Below are 6,000 nucleotides of genomic sequence, written 5' to 3' on the forward strand. Positions count from 1 at the left end.
TACTTCTGCCAGTTTGGAAGGTAGGAGACGAGGTACTGGCAGAAGTAAAGCTGTGAGTACCGGGCGTGAGTCGTGCTTCGGTAGCTCAGTTTGTAGAGCACTTGCCCGTGAAAGGCAAAGGTCCCGAGTTCGAGTCTCGGTCGGGCACACAGTTTTAATCTGCCAGGAAGTTTCATATCAGCGCACACTCCGCTGCAGAGTGAAAATCTCATTCTTTCTCAATGATATTTCTCGAAAATAACGTTGCCTTCCCTCCAGGGATTCCCATTTAAGCTCCCGAAGCATCTCCGTAATACCCACGTGTTGTTCGAACCTACCGGTAGCAAATCTAGCACCCCACCGCGGAATTGCTTCGATGTCTTCCTTCAATCCGTCCTGGTACCGACCCCAAACACTCGAGCAGTACTCAAGAATGGGTTGCATCAGCATCCTATATGCGGTCTCCTTTACAGGTGAACCACTTCTTCCTAAAATTCTCCCAGTAAAATGAAGTCGACCATTCGCCTTCTCCACCACAGTCCTCACATACTTGTATCCATTTCGTATCGCTTTGCAACGTTACGCCATACTAAAACGTCTTGACTGTGTCAAGCAGTACACTATGAATGCTGTATCCGAACATTATAGATTTGGTCTTCCTTCTCATCAGCATTAACTTACATTTTTACTCATTTAGAGCTAGCTGCCGTTCTTCACACCAACTAGAAATTTTGTCTGAGTCGTCTTAGATCTTCCTACAGTCACTCAACGCCGGCAGCTTTCCGTACACCACAGCATCATCAGCAAACAACCACAGATTGCTGCTCACCCTGTCCGCCAAATCATTTACGTGTATAGAGAACAACAGCACTCCGATCACACTTGCCTGGGGCACTCCTGACGAAACCCTTGTCTCTGATTAGCACTCGCCGTCGAGGACAACAAATGGGTTCAAATGGCTCTGAGCACTATGGGACTTAACATCTATGGTCATCAGTCCCCTAGAACTTAGAACTACTTACACCTAACTAACCTAAGGACAGCACACAACACCCAGCCATCACGAGGCAGAGAAAATCCCTGACCCCGCCGGGAATCGAACCCGGGAACCCGGGCGTGGGAAGCGAGAACGCTACCGCACGACCACGAGATGCGGGCTCGAGGACAACATACTGGGTTCTATAACTTAACAAGTCTTGGAGCCACTCACATATCTGTGAACTTGTTCCACATGCTCGTACCTTCGTTAAGAGCCTGCAATGAACTACCGTCTCAAACGCCTTCTGGAAATCCAGAAATATGGCATCTGCCTGTTTCCCTTTCTTCCACACTTCGCAGTATATCACGTGACAGAAGAACAAGCTGAGTTTCGCACGAGCGATGCGTTCTAAAACCGTGTTGATTCGTGGACATAGGCTACCTAATCTCAAGAAACTTTATTACATTCGAACTGAGAACGTGTTAGAGGATTGTGCAGCAAACCGAAGTTAGGGATGTTGGTCTGCAATTTTGCGTTCATGAATGGTATATAAGAATGATAAAATGCCGTACTTAAATGGCTCAAATGGCTCTGAGCACCATGGGACTTAACATCTGAGGTCATCAGTCCCCTAGAACTTAGAAATACTTAAACCGAACTAACCTAAGGACATCACACATATCCATGCCCGAGGCAGGATTCGAACCTGCGACCGTAGCAGTCGCGCGGTTCCGGACTGAAGCGCCTAGAACCGCTAGGCCACCGCGGCCGGCACCGTACTTAACTGTTAGCACGTACTTTAATGAAAGGTGTACCCAAGTAAATGTACGTCATTCACCAGGATTGGTACGGTATGTAAGGGACGTGAACAATGTCAGTTGTTGAGCGATCGCTTTGAGGGACACGTAGATGTCACATACGTGTGTGAGGCAGTGTTATCAGCACTTGAAAGAATGTCAAGATGGCCAATGATGGACTACATGGGAACGTGAGCACAGGCATACTCGCCGTCAAGGTTCCGATCAACTATGTCTGACCACCAAAATAGAGGATTGCCATCGTGTGCACCAAGCAAATCGTAAAACCTTCACATCTTCGCGTGTCATCTGAGAACAAGTAACGAACTGCCTGAAACATTCTGTGGTATCTTGCACCATCGATCGGAGAACAGCTGCACCCGTACTAAGGAATTACCGTCCCATGTGTCGGATGCCGTTAACACCACAACACAAACGGCCCTGTTGGAGTGTTGCCGTGACCGGGAAGCACGGACTGCTGATGAATGGCGTCGCACTGTGTTGAGTGATGAATTGCAGTGCTGCTGTGCCACGGATGACCATCGTCGGCGAGGATGATGACGACAGGGAGAGAGGTTCCATTCTTGCAGTGTTCTGGAGAGACACAGAGGTGCTACTCCTGGTGTCATGGTGTGGGGAAGCATCGGGTATGGTATCAGTTTACTTATGGTAGAGACATCCCGTGTCCTCACGTGTTACCTCTCATGTGACAGTATTGTGGAGACATTTTTCAGCAGGACAAGGCTCATCCACACACGCCACGCCTATCTGTAAAGTGTAAAGTATCTAGGTGATACGGAGGTACTCCTGTGGCCAGTAAGATCCCCAGAAGTGTCCCTGATAGTACATGGGACCAGCTCAGACGCCAGTTCCACCATCCCATTGCCAGTATCCAGAATGTCAACGACCACTAACAACAGCTGTGGGCCAGCGAGCCTCAGGGGAGGATAAAACGGCTTCGTGACATCCTTCTCACCGAATCAGTGCAGCCATCCAGGCAAAAGGGTCTGCAGTGTCATACTGATAAGTGGAAACTCGTTCTCCAATTCTTTGTAAATCTGACACGATTTGTAATTGCTGAAACAACGTCACATACTCTCTCAAACAGCGAAGGTTCAAGTCGTTTCCTCCTCGCCTTCGGTGCGCTTCACCATTTTGTTGGGCAGTTTAGTATTTCACGAAATAATTCGAGTTTTCCTACAAATATTCTTTTTCTGTCTATAATATTTCTCATTCGATGATTAGATAAAAATTCTGTTAAAAGTTTGAATCTCTTAGCTTCAGATCGTAGCTTCATCATGATTTTTTTTTTCTTAAATGATGTACTTATTAGAGTGTTCGAATATTCTATTTCCCGAAAAGTGCTCACTGGACATGTTCTACATCTACATCTACATTTATACTCCGCAAGCCACCCAACGGTGTGTGGCGGAGGGCACTTTACGTGCCACTGTCATTACCTCCCTTTCCTGTTCCAGTCGCGTATGGTTCGCGGGAAGAACGACTGTCTGAAGGCCTCCGTGCGCGCTCTAATCTCTCTAATTTTACATTCGTGATCTCCTCGGGAGGTATAAGTAGGGGGAAGCAATATATTCGATACCTCATCCAGAAACGCACCGTCTCGAAACCTGGCGAGCAAGCTACACCGCGATGCACAGCGCCTCTCTTGCAGAGTCTGCCACTTGAGTTTATTAAACATCTCCGTAACGCTATCACGGTTACCAAATAACCCTGTGACGAAATGCGCCGCTCTTCTTTGGATCTTCTCTATCTCCTCCGTCAACCCGACCTGGTACGGATCCCACACTGATGAGCAATACTCAAGTATAGGTCGAACGAGTGTTTTGTAAGCCACCTCCTTTGTTGATGGACTACATTTTCTAAGCACTCTCCCAATGAATCTCAACCTGGTACCCGCCTTACCAACAATTAATTTTATATGATCATTCCACTTCAAATCGTTCCGCACGCATACTCCCAGATATTTTACAGAAGTAACTGCTCCCAGTGTTTGTTCCGCTATCATATATACAATAAAGGATCCTTCTTTCTATGTATTCCAGTTGGTGAAATATAGTTTAGACCTATGAAATGTAGAGTAAGAAAACTAACTCATCAATCAGGCACAGAGAAACACGCGGTTCCGACCGACCGCTGTGTCCTACTTGAAATGATTGTTTAATTTGTAGGAAAGTGATGACTTCGGAACGGAACGGAACAGAACGTCGAAAATTTCCTCGATGCATTTCAAATGGCAGCATTCACAATCAACGTCAAGGGAACGGAAAGGGACGGAATGGAGTATTAGTGAGATGGATTCGCGAGAACAAAGTTTTGACGTTGACATTACGTTAAAGTAGTGATTTTGTGCTTTCATTTCTTCTTGTGGTACGTATTGGAGGGAAGAGAATGGAATGTCAAAGTTTGCTTAATGACATGGTATTATTATTGGCAGAAAGTCCGGCCCCGGTAGCTGAGTGGTCAGCGTGATGGAAGGTCAATCCTAAGGTCCTGGGTTCGATTCGCGGCTGGGTCGGAGATTTTCTCCGCTCAGGGACTGGGTGTTGTGTTGTCCCAATCATCGTCATTTCATCCCCATCGACGCGCAGGTCGCCGAAGTGGCGTCAAATCGAAAGACCTGCACCAGGCCAACGGTCTACCCGACGAGAGGCCTTAGCCACACGACATTTCATTTCATTGGCAGAAAATGAAAGAACTGTAAATAAAATGCTAAGAGATTCGAATCAAGCTTGTGAAGAATGTGGGATGAAAGTCGATACAGCAAAAACAAAGAGTATGATGATCGGCGCAGGAAGGAGACAGGAATATATTAAGTAAGAGCATTTAAATATCTTGAAAAAGTATGGTCGCTGAACACTTGAGATGTCATCAGGAGGTGAAAACTCGCACTGCTGTAGCAAAGCAGGCATCCAGTAGAAAAAAAATGAGGTTATGTGGCAAAGTATGAAAACAGGGATATTTTTGCTATGAAAATACTACCAAAAATGAGGCCAAACATTCGAAATTGAGAAATGGCTTAGGGTCTACGATATTTAAACAAGGAAAAAGTCTGCACTGTCCATAAGTAAGAACATAAACCGTTGAAACGATTTGCGTGAACATCCTACTTTTCTAAATGAAATAATATCAGCTCTATTGAAGAAGAAAATATAGTTTTTGATGATATTTGGTACTTAGACAGAAAACAAAACATAGCTCTCACTTTAAAGGATATCTAATTCCGAAGAACTGAATGTAGAGTACACGCAGAATAGAGTGACCAGTAGGACAGTCAGGAAGGCACTCGTGGGGAAGGGCGGTAGTGGTGGGGGTTGTGGGCAGGCAGGCACTGTAGGCGAAATTCCGGTTGCTGGAGGGGAAATGCCATTCTAACCTGAACCCTATACTCAAATTTTTTGTAAATGTCAAGTGGAGCCCCTCCATGCGTACACTTGCATGGTGATCATTCAAAAAGTTCTACTGTCTGCTTTGGTTAGCATATAAAAAGAATTCCGCTGAAAATGCAGCAGTAGCAGCGATTTATTTTCAGCTGGCTAGTTAACGATTTGTAACTTCCGGAGAAACGTCATGAGTGGCGAATTTTGAGTAAAACCTAAGTTCTCGTGTTGCTGTGTTAAAATTTGCTTCTTTTGCCAAAGACACGGCGGACTTAACACAATGTAATCTGTTAAAAGAAAAGAAAAAAAATTCATTGACGTCTATATTTATGTGCTGCTCCATGACTCTGCTGTCAAAATCTTTATTCTTGGTTTGTATGTAACTTCTGTGTTTTTTTTCAGTAAATGTTTTTTTTTTCGTATCCAGGGTGTAATTATAAAGTTAATAAAATGTTTTCTTGCCTTTAAAATAATATTTTTCATCAGGTTATGGGTCCAGTACACGTGTAAAGGCAAACAACATAGTTTAATTAAAACACTATTTGAAACGAGCCTATGTCTGTAAAGAAACATGACTGCTAGCGGCGATTATAAGGTCAGCATTGATAAGCTTGAAGGACCTGACGACTGGGCCAAATGGAAATGGCATATTTCTATGGTGCTACGTTCATATGGACTAGAAGATATTATTAACGGTACACGTGAACGTGTAGAGTTGCCGCAACATGCGACAAGTGCACAAAAAGAAGCGTATGTGGAATGGCACAAGGACGATGCAAAGGCAGCAAGTCTTATAGCAAGTGCGCCAAGTAAACCTGTTGCAGAACTCGTCTTAACGTGCAAGAAT

The sequence above is a fragment of the Schistocerca nitens genome, chromosome 4, assembly GCF_023898315.1.
Source record: "Schistocerca nitens isolate TAMUIC-IGC-003100 chromosome 4, iqSchNite1.1, whole genome shotgun sequence".
Lineage (NCBI taxonomy): Eukaryota > Metazoa > Arthropoda > Insecta > Orthoptera > Acrididae > Schistocerca > Schistocerca nitens.